The 15,743-nt window shown below is 37.5% G+C and overlaps 1 long non-coding RNA gene across 1 annotated transcript; it reads left to right on the top strand.

Moving 5' to 3' along the window:
- Nucleotides 1-1,198: 1,198 nt before the first annotated feature.
- LOC121036293 (uncharacterized) lies at nucleotides 1,199-15,503 on the top strand. The gene is made up of 3 exons (XR_005793304.1): nucleotides 1,199-2,785; nucleotides 13,418-13,652; nucleotides 14,805-15,503. It is a non-coding gene; the product is annotated as an uncharacterized LOC121036293 (long non-coding RNA).
- The last annotated feature ends 240 nt before the right edge of the window (nucleotides 15,504-15,743 follow it).

Genomic DNA, 15,743 nt, shown 5'->3' with positions numbered 1-15,743 from the left:
GTTTTGTTGGTTGTTTCCTTTGCTGTGCAGAAGCTTTTTATCTTCATAAGGTCCCAGTAATTCACTTTTGCTTTTAATTCCCTTGCCTTTGGGGATGTGTTGAGTAAGAGATTGCTACGGCTGAGGTCAGAGAGGTCTTTTCCTGCTTTCTCCTCTAGGGTTTTGATGGTTTCCTGTCTCACATTCAGGTCCTTTATCCATTTTGAGTTTATTTTTGTGAATGGTGTGAGAAAGTGGTCTAGTTTCAACCTTCTGCATGTTGCTGTCTTCCCCCATTCTACTTCAACTTTCCCCTCTCCATTTGTTCATTATCAACATACAAACAAGCTGTTATTCCTCTCATCTAAACAAAGACAAAGAAAAGTGAAACCCTAATTTTCTCAGCTAACACACATTTCTCTGCTGCTCCCCTTTGAAACAAACTGTCCTCTGTGTTACCTCTCCAGTGATCTATTCTTAGTCCCCCAAAACTGCCTGTGTTCTCTCAAATGATCTCATCTCAGTCCTCCTCTTATTGACTTGTGTGCAGCTTTTGGCACAAGTGATCACTCCTTCCTCCCTGAAACATTTCCTTCGTTTGGCTTCCAGGTCACAACACATTCCTCTTTTCCACTCTACTTTACTGTCCTTTCCTTCTCATTTCCCTTTGCTGGTTTCTCTTAATCTCTCTGACCTATAAATGTTGGAGGGTCCCAGGGTTCAGTTCCTGGACCTCTAATCTTTTCCATCTATGACTGCTCCCTTGTAAGCACATTTAGTCTTACAATTTGAAATACCATCTATAGATTGACAACTCTCAGTTGCATGTTTCAAGCCTGGACTTCTCTCCTCAACTCCAATTTCATATCCAACCATCAATTCAACATGGCCCCTCAAATGTCTGAAATGGGCCTCTCTAACTTAACACATCCAAACCAAATTTCAGACTTTTGGATCAGAATAAATGGTGACTCCACTCTCTCAGGTGACTCCACTCTCTCTTTTCTGCACACCCGTCATCTAATCTGTCAGTAAATCCTATCTGTCTGCCTCCATAACCCACTCTCCTCTCACCATTTCCACTACTACCATCTTAGACAAGTCATCATCTTTTTTTACCTGAATTATTATAACAATCTCCCAACTGGCCACCCTGCTCTCATCCTCATCTCTCTTGGCTCTTTTCTCAAAAGTCACCAGAAAGATACTTTTAAAATATAAGTGAGGTAATTTTACTCCTCTGTTGAAAACCTTCTAATAGTTTTCCATCTTTTCTCAGAGTATGAGCAAAAGTCAAAACCCTTACAATGGCCTATAAAGCACAATGCATTCCAGTCTCTTGTTATCTTTCTGATACCATCTCTTACACTCTCCTCATATTCTCTTCATTCCAACCAGTGGTCTCCTTGCTGTTACTCAAATCCACCAGCCCTTGTCCATCCCAGCGCCTGGCATCCTCACCTCCTACAAATTCTTCTTAAAATTTAGCTTCTCAGTAAGGTTTTTCTCTGGACAGCCTATTTAAAATCACAACCTTCCTTCCCTTCCCCTCCACTCTTTTTCCAATCTGCCTTCCCTGCTTTATTTTTCTCTACAACTCTTGACCATTTGATACACTACCTATAAACTAAATATTTAGTTTACATTGAAATATAATATACACACAGAAAAGTACATGTAAGTGTTCAGCTCAATTAATTTTCACAAACTGAATGCAATCATGTAACTAGCACCCAGACCAAGAAACAGAATATTACCAACACCTGCAGATTTTCCTCATGCTCCCTCCTAGCCACTGTGCCCTCTTCACACTCTAAGGGTAAGCACGACTCTAACTTCTGACAGCATAGATTAATTTTGCTTGTTTTTGTACTTCATATAAATGGACCCATACAGTGACACACTACATATTTTAATGATCTGTTTATTTACTGCCTATTTTACCCAACTACTAGCATGTAAGTTCCAAGACAGAAGGAATTCGTTTTGTTTATTTCTGTATACCCAATGCCTAAAAGAGTATCTGGCACAGAGTTGTAGCCCAACAAATATTTGATGAATGAATGAAATATTGAACAAATAGAAATGAGAGTAGGAGATTTAGGAAAGGCTTAACGTCTGAGCCAAATCCTTCAGGATGATTAGGAGTCCATGAAGCAGTCCCAAAAAAGAAAGGCAACCTAAGCATAGGCAGGGCCTCTGTGGTGGCTTGGCAGAATGAAAAAATAAGCACAGTCTATAACCATGAGAAGTCAGTTAGCTGAAAGTAACGGCAATAGCCATGTGTTGAAAAACAGTGAGTTATGAGGGTGGAAAAATAGGCAGATGCCCGATCTCAAAGGGCTTTATATAAATAAGTCCATGCACAGAGTTAGAAAGGAAGAAAAGTAAAATATAGGGGATTCTAGGCACTTCCAGGACCCCAGGCATTTTTAGGCGTTGACCTTTTGGAGCATTTCAGAGGACATGAAACAGGAATTTCCTTGAAGTCAACTTATTAATAACTTTTTGTAGTGTCTCAGAAAAGAGTCTGTGGCCCCTATGGTAATGGTGAGAGACCTCTAACTACTTCTGAATATGTGAGAAAGGCTTCTGAATATGTGAGAATAATCTGAGGAATAAGTAACCTCCATTTTTTTTTCCTTTAAAGGAATGGACAACGCAAAATAAATCTCTGAGTCTGTCTAATTATCCTTGTTTTACTGGAATGGGGCAAGGAGCCAGGAGCTCTGCTTTCCTCACCTGCTGCCCATGACTTTGAGGAGATGGCACCCCATCTCATGGGGAGGGATAGGCCAGAGATGCTGTGAGTGTCTTCATTACCCCTGAGGGCTGATGCCCTACATCAGTGGTTCTTGAACTTGAGAGTGGGTCAGAATCACCTGAAGGCCTTGTTAAAACACAAATTGTTAGGCCTACCCCCAGAATTCTTGATTTAGTAGGTCTTGGGTGGGGCCTGAAAATCTTCATTTCCAACAAGCTCCCAGGTGGCGCCAATGTTGCTCATCTGAGAGTGCTGCTTGAGAACCACCACCCTACCCAATGCTATCCTCCTAAACCAAGTGAGGAGGCCCTCTGCATGCTCCTTCTGGACCCAATTTCTCTCCATCATAACTCCCCTCACCCTGCAGAGTTCCCTCATTTAATCAGTGTCTTCCCCACTAACCTGTCCACTGCATGAGGACAGGAACTACTTCAATCTTGGTTATCTTTCATGGTGCAGTGCCAACGTCTGGCACCAACTAAACATTCTTCCAATGTTTGTTGAATTAATAGATGAATGACCCTAACTGGCTTACCAAAAACACAGAAAAATAGAAGAAAAAGAGGCCTCCAAAGAACATGGTTCCAGCCCCCTCTCCTCTACAGATAAGCATAGAAAGCATGAAAGAGTAATTGTTCTTTAGTTTCTTCTTTCTGTTCTTCCAGTGAAGTTTGAATGCTCCCTCCCAATTGTCTCTGAGCTTCAGTTTCCCCATCTATTAGATAGCGGTTTTCCAAATAAAATATAGGACACTCCGTTAAATTAGAATTTTACATAAATAACAAATAATTTTTTGGCATACATATGTGGTAATGTTTGTTGTTTATCTGAAATTCAAATTTAACTGAGCACCCTCTATTTTTATTTACTAAATCTGATAAACATACTTATATGTGGATATTATTTTTCTCATCTGATTCCCACAATGATTAAATAAGTACCTATATATAAAGCCCTAGAACAGCAACAGAAGCCAAGTAAGAGTTCTATTTCAGTATTTACTATTATTTTTATTGTACCCATAGAACACACACACACACACACACACACACACACACCCCTGGCTAGAGATTCAACACCTTTTTTCCATTAACCTACTCCAGTTTTGTTTTTTTTTTTTTTAGTTTAAATTCAAGTTAGCTAGCATATAGTGTAGTACTGGTTTTAGGAGTAGAATTTAGTGACTCATCACTTACATAAAACACCCAGTGCTTATGCCAACAAGTGCCCTCTTTAATGCCCATCACCCATTTAGCCCATCCCCCCAACCACCTCCCCTCCAGCAATCCTCAGTTCATTCTCTATATTTAAGAGTTTCTAAGGATTTGCCTCCCTCTCTGTTTTTATCTAATTTCATTTTTTCCTTCTCTTCTCTTATGTTCATCTGTATTATTTCTTAAATTCCACATATGAGTTAAATCATGTATTTGTCTTTGGTGAACTGACTTATTTCACTTAGCATAATATACTCTAGTTCCATCTCTCTCTCTCTCTCTCTCTCTCTCTCTCTCTATATATATATATATATATATATATATGTATATATGCATGCCACATCTTCTTTATCCATTCGTCAGTTGATGGACATTTAGGCTCTTTTCATAATTTGGCTATTGTTGATAACGCTGGTAAACATTGGGGTGCATGTGTCCCTTCAAATCAGCATTTTTGTATCCTATCGGTAAATACCTAGTAGTGTAATTGCTAGGTCATAACCTACTCCAGTTTTGAAAAAATTTTCAGGGATATTTTAAAATCTTGAGGTTTTAATTTATGACTATCTTATTTTATTATCTCCTTCACAAATCTCATGAACAACAAATCAGTATCTATTTTTATAAAGGTGCTTTAAATAGTTAAGGCCAAAATAAAGTAATCTCCTAATCTTTTCTTCTTAGGATAAGGTTCTAATTATTTGATCTTTTACTATAAGAATCTGTTCTTCTTCTCTGAAGTCTGTCCAGTTCCTCCACATTATATTTTTTTCTTTGGTTAGGAAAATATACATTTATTATTATAAACTCACAGGAAGGAAAAAATTATTCTTCCTTCTTGCATTATTGTCTGAATTTTCCATAATCAGTACATATGTAAAATAAAATAAGCATATGCTTTTTGGCGGGAGTTTTATTTTCTTGTTTTTGTCTTTTTATGCTCAGACAATTATGCCTTTCAGCTTATTTAAGCAGATTTTTATGATTTTTATTTTAAATTTTGCCCATTATTAGTCAGTGATTTTATGACTCTAGAGCCTACCCTCTTAAAAACAAACATTCTTAAGATGTTGAAGTAATAAAAATAAAAACAAGAACATATTTAATGACAATACCACCTAACATTTATTGTTAGTGTACTATGTCCAGGAACTATGCTAGGAAATTTTAACTTTATTAAATCTTTTAATTCTCATAAATAGTGTCATGAAAAAGATACAATTATTATCAATTCTCAGTCTTTTCGGCTCTGGTTGCTGGAAAATTGCTCCACTGAACATTTCTTGGTAAGGTCATGAAAAGATGATCTGCAAGACACTAAATGGGATAAACACTTTCTGTCTTTATGTAACCTGCCAATACATATTGCACGCTCTACCTCCATGCCTCTGTCCCTTTCTCTTGTCTTCCCCTTCTTTCCTCTCTTTCTCATCCTCATTTTCCCCCTTCTCTTTCTTCCTTGCAGTAGGGTTTGAGCCATTACACCCTTCAACAAGAAAACAGCAGCAAAATTATTCTAAAGTGGGCTTCATTTCTCTAGTGTGTCATGTACTGGTCTTTTTTCCCTCCAAATTCATTTAACCTCAGGGCCTCTAAAATTTATTTTACATTTTTTATTTTTTTAATTTGTGTTTATGTTTTGAGAAAGAGAGTGAGCGGGCAGGGAAGGGACAGAGAGAGAAGGAAAGAGAAAGAATCCCAAGCAGGCTCCATGCTGCCAGCACAGAGCCTGATGCAGGGCTCGAACCCACAAATGATGGGATCATGACCTATGCCAAAACCAAAAGTTGGGTACTTAACTGACTGAGCCACTCAGGTGCCCCTTTTACATTAAAAAAAAAAATCATATCTTTAAACAAATGGAAAAGTATCAATGTTCATGGGTCAAAATCTTAATATGGCAATGCTATCCAAATTGACCTACAGATTCATAGCTATCCCTATCAAAATCCCACCTTGCTTTTGATCAGAAGTTGACAAGCTGATCATAACATTCATATGGAAATGCAAGGGGTACAGAATAGCCAAAACAATTTTGAAAACAAAGAACAAAGTTACAAACAAACAAAGGAAAAAAAGAGACAAAAGTATGGAGAACAAACTGGTGATTTCCAGAGGAGAGGTAAGTCAGAAAATGGGTAAAAAAAAAAAAAGAAAGAAAGAAAGAAAAAAGAAAGAACAAAGTTGGAGAACTCACACTTCACATTTCAAAGCTTGTTAAAATATGATGAAATTAGAACTCAATAACAATGCAATTTAGGAAATAAAAAGAATGTGGAAATTAAACAACACAATCCTAAATAACCAAGGTCAAAGAAGACATCTCAAGGGAAATTAGAACATACTCTGAGATGAATGAAAATGAAAGCATAACATACCAAAATATCTGAGATGCAGTTAAATCAGTGCATTTACTACTCTAAATGACCATATTAAAAAAAGAAGAAAGATCTTTCTCAATTCTAAATATTTTCTGGCACAAAAACACACACTCAGATCAATGGAACAGAATAGAGAACCCAGAAATGGACCCACAAATCCACTAATCTTTGACAAAGCAGGAAAAACTATCCAATGGAAAAAGACAGTGCTGGGAAAACTGGACAGCACCATGCAGAAAAATGAACCTGGGCCACTTTCTTATGCCAGACACAAAAATAAACTCAAGAGGGATGAAAGACCTAAACATAAGACAGGAAGCCATCAAAATCCTAGAGGAAAAAGCAGGCAAAAACCTCTTTGACCTCAGCCGCAGCAACTTCTTACTCAACACATCTCTGGAGGCAAGGGAAACAAAAGCGAAAATGAACTATTGGGGTCTCATCAAAATAAAAAGTTTCTGCATAGTGAAAGAAACAATCAACAAAACTAAAAGCCAACCAACAGAATGGGAGAAGATATTTGCACATGACATATCAGATAAAGGGGTAGTATCCAAAATCTATAAAGAACTTATCAAACTCAACACCCAAAAAACAAATAATCCACTGAAGAAATGGGCAAAAGACATGAATAAATGGGCAAAAGACATGAATAGAACTTCTCCAAAGAAGACATCCAGATGGCCAATAGGCACATGAAAAAATTCTCAACATCACTTATCATCAGGGAAATACAAATCAAAACCACAATGAGTTACCACCTCACACCTCTCAGAATGGCTAACATTAACAACACAGGCAACAACAGATGTTGGCAAGGATGCGGAGAAAGAGGATCTCTTTGGCACTGTTGCTGGGAATGCAAACTGGTGCAGCCCCTCTGGAAAACAGTATGGAGGTTCCTCAAAAAATTAAAAATAGAACTACCCTACAACCCAGCAGTTGCACTACTAGGTATTTACCAAGGGATAGAGGTGTGCTGTTCCAAAGGGGCACATGCACCCCAATGTTTTTAGCAGCGCCATCAACAATAGCCAAAGTATGGAAAGAGCCCAAATGTCCATCAACAGATGAATGGATAAAGAAGATGTGGTATATATATACAATAGAGTATTACTCAGCAATCAAAAAGAATGAAATCTTGCTATTTGCAGCTACATGGATGGAACTAGGGTATTATGCTAAGCGAAATTAGAGAAAGACAAATATCGTAAGACTTCACTCATATGAGGAATTTAAGATACAAAACAGATGAACATAAGGAAAGGGAAGCAAAAATAATATAAAAACAAAGAGGGGGACAAAACATAAGAGACTCTTACTACAGAGAACAAACTGAGGGTTGCTGGAGGGGTTGTGGGTGGGGGGATGGGTTAAATGGGTATGGGGCATCAGGGAGGAAACTTGTTGGGATGGGCACTAGGTGTTATACATAGGGGATGAATCACTGGAATCTACTCCTGAAATCCTTATAGAACTATATGCTAACAAATTTGGATACAAATTAAAAAATTGTAAATAAATAAATATTTTCTAATTTTGTATTATATGTTTTACTCATTAATTTTGAATCTTTTTTCTACTGTAAGTATTTAAACCTATGTTTCCTTCTACAAATGCTTTAGCTGTATCCCTCAAGTTTTGATATGTAGTTTTTCTGAAATATTATATAATAATGTGATTTCCATTATGATTTCCTTCTGGTTATGAACTTTTTAAAATGTATTTTTAAATTTATAATGGATAGATTTTTATTTTGTTATTTTTGAAAAAGTTGTATTTATTACTTGTTACTTGCTGAGGTGGTCTATAGAGAGTCTTTGAAATTTATTAGATTTGTTCTATAGCTTAATCCATGGTTAATTTTTGTAAATAGCCCTGTGTGTTCAGCAAGTAGTTGGATGCAGTGTTCTATAATATGTCCTTTAGATTAGGCTTGTTATTTGTGTTCAAATCTATATCCTTGTTGTTCTTAGTTTGCCTGATCTATCAATTACAGAAAAAAGTATGTTAAAGTTTTTGAACATACACATTTTTCTTAAAGATATGTCAATTTTGTATTCATATATTTTGAAGCTATAACATATACCTAAGAGTTTAACATTGTTATATGTTCCTGCTGAATTGAAGTTTTATTATTATGTAGTGACCATTCTGATTTCTAAAATGCTTTTTACCTTAAAGTCAATTTTGTTTTGTCCCCCTCCCTGTTTTTATATTGATTAAAAAAAAAAAAAAAAAGATGAAAGATCCTAGATCAACCTTAAGTTACTAGGAAAAGAAAACCAGGGGTGCCTGGGTGGCGCAGTCGGTTAAGCGTCCGACTTCAGCCAGGTCACGATCTCGCGGTCCGTGAGTTCGAGCCCCGCGTCAGGCTCTGGGCTGATGGCTCAGAGCCTGGAGCCTGTTTCTGATTCTGTGTCTCCCTCTCTCTCTGCCCCTCCCCCGTTCATGCTCTGTGTCTCTCTGTCCCAAAAATAAATAAACGTTGAAAAAAAAGAAAAAACAAATTAACCCAAAGCCAACAGAAGGAAGGAAATAATAAAGACCAGAGTGAAATAAATGAACAGAGAACAGGAAAGCAATAGAGAAAATAAAGAAACCTAAAAGCTGAAGAATTAAAGAATTAACACCAATCTTTCACCAACTCTCCACAGAGAGAAAATTTCCCTTTCCTTCTCAACACAGAAGAAAAGGGAATACATTTCAACTTATTCCCTGTGGCCAGTATTATCCTGATAACCAAAACCAGACAAAGACATCACAAGAAAACTATAGATCAATATCTCTTATAAATATGGATGCAAAAATTTTCAGCAAAATACCTACAAACACAACCCGATAACACATTAAAAGGATTATGTACTATGGTCAAATGTGATATATTCCAGGAATACAAGGTTAGTTCAATATACAAAAATCAGTGTAGGGGCGCCTGGGTGGCGCAGTCGGTTAAGCGTCCGACTTCAGCCAGGTCACGATCTCGCGGTCCGTGGGTTCGAGCCCCGCGTCAGGCTCTGGGCTGATGGCTCAGAGCCTGGAGCCTGTTTCTGATTCTGTGTCTCCCTCTCTCTCTGCCCCTCCCCCGTTCATGCTCTGTCTCTCTCTGTCCCAAAAATAAATAAAAGTTGAAAAAAAAAATTAAAAAAAAAATCAGTGTAATATACTGTTATCAACAGAATAAAGGACAAAGATAACATGATCATCTGAATACATACAAGAAAAGCATTTGGCAAAATCATAAATTCATTCATGATAAAAACACTTAGTAAACTGGTAATAGAAGACAAGATTCTCAATCTGCTAAATTCCATCTACAATAAGTCCACATCTACCGCCATACTTAATAATTAAAGAATGAATGCTTTGTCATTGAGATCAGGAACAAAATAAGAATGTTTACTCTCACTTCTGTTTAACATTGTACTGGAGGTTCTAGTCAGGCCACTTAAATAAGAAAATGAAATATAAGTAATCAAGATTGGAAAGGAAAAAATAAAAATTATATTCACAGATAACATGATTTGTACACAGAAAATACTAAGGAATCCACAGAAAATACTATTACAATTAGTAAATGAATTTAACAAGGTTGCAAGAATCAAAATCAATATGCAAAAATCAACTGTATTTTTTTAATGTTTTTATTTATTTTTGAGAGAGAGAGAGAGACAGAGCACAAGTGGGGAAGGGGCAGAGAGCGAGAAGGAGAGGCAGAATCTGAAACAGGCTCCAGGCTCTGAGCTGTCAGCACAGAGCCCAACATGGGGCTTGAATTTGTGAACCGTGAGATCATGGCCTGAGCTGAAGTCAGACGCTAACCGACTGAGCCACCCACGTGCCCCCAACTGTATTTTTTTTATTAGTAAAGAACATTCCAAAAGCATCAAAAGAATAAAATACTTATGACTAAATTTAACAAAATAAGTATGGAATTTATAAATTGAAAACTATGAAACATCATTGAAAGAAATTAAGGAAGACCTAAATAAATGGAAAGACATTCATGTTCATAGATTAGAAGACAATATTGTTAGATGGCAGTACTCCAAAAACTGATATATAGATTCAACACATTCCCTGTCAAAATCCCAGATGCCCTTTTTTTCGCAGAAATTAAGAAATAGTCCTAAAGTTCATATGGAAATGTCAAAACAAGGATAGCCAAAACAATCTTGAAAAAGAAGTTGGAGGACTGACAATTTCCTGTGTTAAAACTGACTAAAAAGCTATACCAAGCTTTTCATCCTATGTGGCTCTAGGATATGGACAGATACATAGTTCAATGGAACAGAATTGAGAGACCAGAAATACACCCTATATTTATGGACATGTGATTTTTGACAAGGAAGTCAAGACAATTCAATGGAGAAAGAATAGCCTTTTCAAGAAGTGGTCCTGGGAAGACTGACCCCTATTGGACCTGTTGGACCCCTATCTCATATCATACACAAAAATTAACTTAAAATAGATCATATACCTGAATGTAAGAGCTAAAAAATCATAAGACCTTTAGGGTGCCTGGGTGGCTTATCAGTTGAGCATCAGACTCCTGATTTCAGCTCAAGTCATGATCTTGCAGCTTATGGGATTGAGCCCCATGCTGGGCTCTGCAGTGGCAGCACCAAGCCTGCTTGGGATCTCTCTCTCCTTCTCTCTCTCTCTGCCCCTCCACTGCTCGCACACGCATGCTTGCTGTCTCTCTCTCAAAATAAATAAACTTAAAAAAAATCATAAGATCCTTAGAAGAAAACATAGGAGTAAATTTTTGTGATCTTGGAATAGGCAATTACTTCTTAAATATGACACCAAAAGCACAAGTGACAATAAAAATAGATAGATGGGGGTGCCTGGGGGGCTCAGTCAGTTGAGCATCTGACTCCTGATTTAAGCTCAGGTCATGATCTCAGAGTTGTGAGATAAAGCCCCGCACTGGGCTCTGTGCTGAGCATGGAACCTGCTTAGAGTTCTCTCTCTCTCTCTCTCTCTCTCTCTCTCTCTCTCTCTCTCTCTCTCATATTCTACCCTTCTCCTCTGCTTGCTCTCTCTAAAAAAAAAAAAAAAAATAGATAAATTGTACTTCATAAAAATTAGAAACCTTACTGCTCCAAAAGACATCATCAAGAAGTAAAAAGAGAACCACAGAAGGGGAGGAAGTATTTGCAAATATACTTTGGATAAGGGACTGGTATCCAAAATATATAGTTTTACAACTTAATAATTAAAAAATAATTCACTTTTGAGTTATTGAAATAACTCATAATAATGGAAAATGACTCATTTTTTAATGGGCAAAGGATTTGAATGGATATTTCTTCAAAGAAGATATACAAGGGGCGCCTGGGTGGTTCAGTTGGTTGAGCTCCCGACTTCGGCTCAGGTCATAATCTCATGGTCTGTGGGTTCGAGCCCCATGTTGGGCTCTGTGCTGACAGCTCAGAGCCTGGATCCTGCTTTGGATTCTGTGTCTCCCTCTTTCTCTATTCTTCCCCTGCTCACACTGTCTCTCTCTGTTTCTCAAAAAAAAAAAAAATGAGTAAATGTTAAATTTTTTTTTAAATTAAAAATTAAAAAAAAAATAAGATATAGAAATCACCAACAAGCACATGGGAAGATCCTCAACATCATTAGCCATCAGGTAAATGCAAATCAAAATGACAATGAGATACTATCATATTCACTAGAATGACTAAAATTTTAAAAACAGATAATAATGAGTGCTGACAAGGATATTGAGAAATCGGAACCTTCATAGCCTGCTGGTGGGAGTGTAATAGGGTGCACCCACTTTGGAAAGCAGCCTGGAAATTCCTCAAAAGGTTAAAAATAGCTACCAAGTGATCCAGCAATTCCACTCCTAGGTATATACCAAGATAAATTAAAACATATATTAGCACAAAAATTTGCACACCAATGTTCATAGCAGCATCATTCATTGTAGCCAATAGATGGAAACGACACAAATTTCCATTAACTGATTAATGGATAAATAAAATATGGTATATCCATACAATGGAATACTATTCAGCAATAAAAATAAATGAAGTGCCAGTACATGCTACAAAATGATGAACCCTGAAAACCTTATGCTAAGTGAAAGATACCAGTTACCACATATCATGTGATTCCATTTATATGAAAGGTCCAAATAGGCAAACTTGCACAATCAGAAAGTAGATTAGTGTTTGCCTAGGACTAAGGGACATGATGGTAGGAATGGAGAGTGGCTGGTAATGGATATGGGGTTTCTTTTTAGGGTATGAAAATGTTCTAAAATTAGATAGTGGTGATGGATGAACATTTCTCTGAATATACTAAAACAATTAATTGTGCATTTCAAATGGGTAAATTTTATGGCATGTAAATTATATTTCATAAAGATGCTTAAAAATATTTTTTAAAGTATAGTTTTTTTGGAGTAAAAACATAATATATGTTCATTATAGAATGTTGCATAAGACAGACAGGTACAAAGAAGAAAATAATATGTATTTTTATATGTCTATAATCCCATCATCCAGAAATAATTGTTAATAATAATCATAGTCATAATCATACTTCCTTTTTTTGTGATGAAATACACCCTGCTTTCACTCACTCACTTGGGTACTTGTGGATGATTCTGAAGGGCTGGTTGTTCACATCTGTCTCTGTTACGCAGCAGACATATTTCTCATTTAACTTGACAGGGTATTTCAGGACAGGGAACACCCTGTAGAAGCCATTCATCTGCTCCTCTGGGACCTATGGTACAGTGATTGTTCAGGTCCCTCTCTGCTGGGTCAAGCCAGGTCACGTTGGGCATGAGGTACCAGCCCTTAGAGATGCACATTGTCATGTCCTCATCATCAATCCTATCAAACTGCACCTGGGGCATTTCAAAGTCTGGCTGGAAAAAATAACAAAACAATTAGTTTCTTTTTTATTTTGGCCTCAGGAAGCTCAAGCTAGCAGAAATCTTGCCCTTAGTGTTTACATTAAGCCTTATGGAGGTAACATATCTTAAGATTCACTGTGGTTAAACTTTTGATGTAGGCACTGAGAGAAAATCACGCTATACATATGCTCCTACCCTGCAGGTCTCACCTACCACTGCTGTATTTACTTTTGGAATCTTCCCCTCTCCAGGGGCTCATTGCAGACCCTCTGCTGACCTCAGACACCCTGCTGGAGTCACAGAAGATAACAAATGATTTTCACCACCACCTTCTTATCTCTACCAGCACTTGCCCTGGAGGGATTCTACTATGCCTCCCTCCACCCACAGGAGATCTCTGGTGAGAAGAAGACCACTCTCCTATAATCCTGAGAAGGGTGAGCATCCCTGGGGCATTACAAAGATCAACTGGTCCAATCCCATATTTTAACAGTGAGAAAATGAAGCCTAGAAAAGCTAAACCAGTTATCCAGAGTCATCCAGAATTAGAACTTAGGCCTCCTAATACCCAGTGCAGGACTGGTCTCGCTAAACCACAGGACATAGGTCAGGGTTTTCATGTAGGAGAATTATATTATATAACTTTTTGGGCTTTCAGTGTTACAATTTGTTTGGTGAATCTGGGATAATGTCTGTGGTTTTTGGTTTTGTATATATATTTTGTTTGCTGGTTTGAAAAGAATGGGTAAAATAGGTGCAGATACAGCAATTTTGGTTCAGAGCAGTATTTTCAGCTAAGATGAATTACACGATGGGTATGAGAGGAGCCTATAAAAATTTGAGGAGAAGAGGAAAACTGACAACACCAGAAGAGGAAGCTTACAATTTATCCCTATAAACAGAGATAGAACTTAAAACCAAGTTCATTCAATAAATGCCCTTGCCTTCTACTATTAGCTTAATTGTACTTTCACCTCTTCCATTTGGTGTGATGGCTGAGCACTTGTAGCTTATCCATGAAATACATATATCTTAGTAAAAGTGATAGAGTCCCCACAGAAATTTCAGCCCAATCCACAGAGACTCTTCCCTCATACAAGAAGTTTTGATCCTCTAGTTGCTCTGTGTTATTGTGAAACTTATAGACCAACTTTGAGAAAACTTCAAAAAAAATCATAATACCTGAGAAAGTGGTAATATTCTTTATCATCCTCTACTTCATATTCCCCCTTTGATGTCTTCTCTTTCCCAAGAAAACTCAATATTTTCTGTGCCCTCCACGAAGGAGAAGTGGCAGGAGAGGGGAAACTCAGTGAGCGGGTGGACCCGTAACTCTTCTATAGACACTGAGAATGTCAAAGAAGAAATGAAGTTAGTAAAGTATTTATAAAGGCTAGTGAATGCTGCATCAGGTCGGGTTTAATAACAGATAAAATGAATAATTCTAGCTTTTTCGAGCAGAAAGGAATTTAGTATAGACAATTAGATGTTTACAGAATTACTGGAAGGTTGGAGGAATAAGCCCAAAGTAGGGCATAGAAGGTAAGACCTGCAGTGCATGTGTTCTGTCCTTCCTCACATTATGCTAGGCTCAGAACAACACTTCAGAGCTGGTCTGCCAGTGGAACTGCTGCCTCTGCCATATCAGGAAGCTGGTAAATCAGGAAGTCATCACTGCAAGTACTGACTCCAGAACCAAACCGCACCTGCTAGATTCACACGGGCAAAAGAAAGGATGCCTCGTGCAATATCACCTCTCTCCCATTCAAATCAATTGGTGATTCAATCTGTGAGCAAATGTATCTGATTAGCAGAGTTTATGTCATTCCCAGAACCCAAACTGTAAAGCAATCTTAGAAATGTAGTTTTTTGTTTGTTTGTTTGTTTGTTTGTTTGTTTGTTTTACTCTCTAGTCTCAGCAAGGTACGAAGGCAAATTAGAAAGGCAGAAACAGATTTTTAGTAAGTCAGTCTATTCTACTTGTCACAAATACCTACTGGTCTGGGCAGAATTAACAACAGGAGGAGCTGAGGGCTGGGAAGAATACAGCCATGCACTCTGTACTATTCATTGAATCATGACATGGAAATGATTCCTGATCTGTTAGAGCTGGAAGAAGGCTTAGAGATCATCTGATTCAATCTTTGAAACCATTTTTTCCAGAGCCCATCCCAGAAGTTGTCACTGACAGCCAAGAGAAGATCAAATCAGTGAGACTTCCTTTCTTTTACCAACTCAATCAAAACAATCCCTCTCTAATTTACTTTATAAATTGGGCTTCCAAGTTGCAATTCTTCTGTCAATTATTTTGGCTACTGAAAGACAAAATTGAAACTCAGGAAGCAGAGTTGCTCGGGGTCACAAAGTAAGATACTGGTAGCAATGCAGAAAGAAACAAGACATTTCAGAGTTTAAAAAGAAAGTTTCAGGTCACAGTTACCACACTTTTGAGCCTATAAGACTAAGCTCCCAATTTGAGTAAGACAGAATAATGAAACTTAAGCATTATGAAAGTAGGGACTCTGCTA

The sequence above is a fragment of the Herpailurus yagouaroundi genome, unplaced genomic scaffold (assembly GCF_014898765.1).
Source record: "Herpailurus yagouaroundi ecotype Mexico unplaced genomic scaffold, PumYag 162, whole genome shotgun sequence".
In the NCBI taxonomy this organism is placed as follows: Eukaryota; Metazoa; Chordata; class Mammalia; order Carnivora; family Felidae; genus Herpailurus; species Herpailurus yagouaroundi.
The sequence above is the reverse complement of the archived record's forward strand: the minus strand, read 5'-3'. Positions and strand labels throughout refer to the sequence as shown.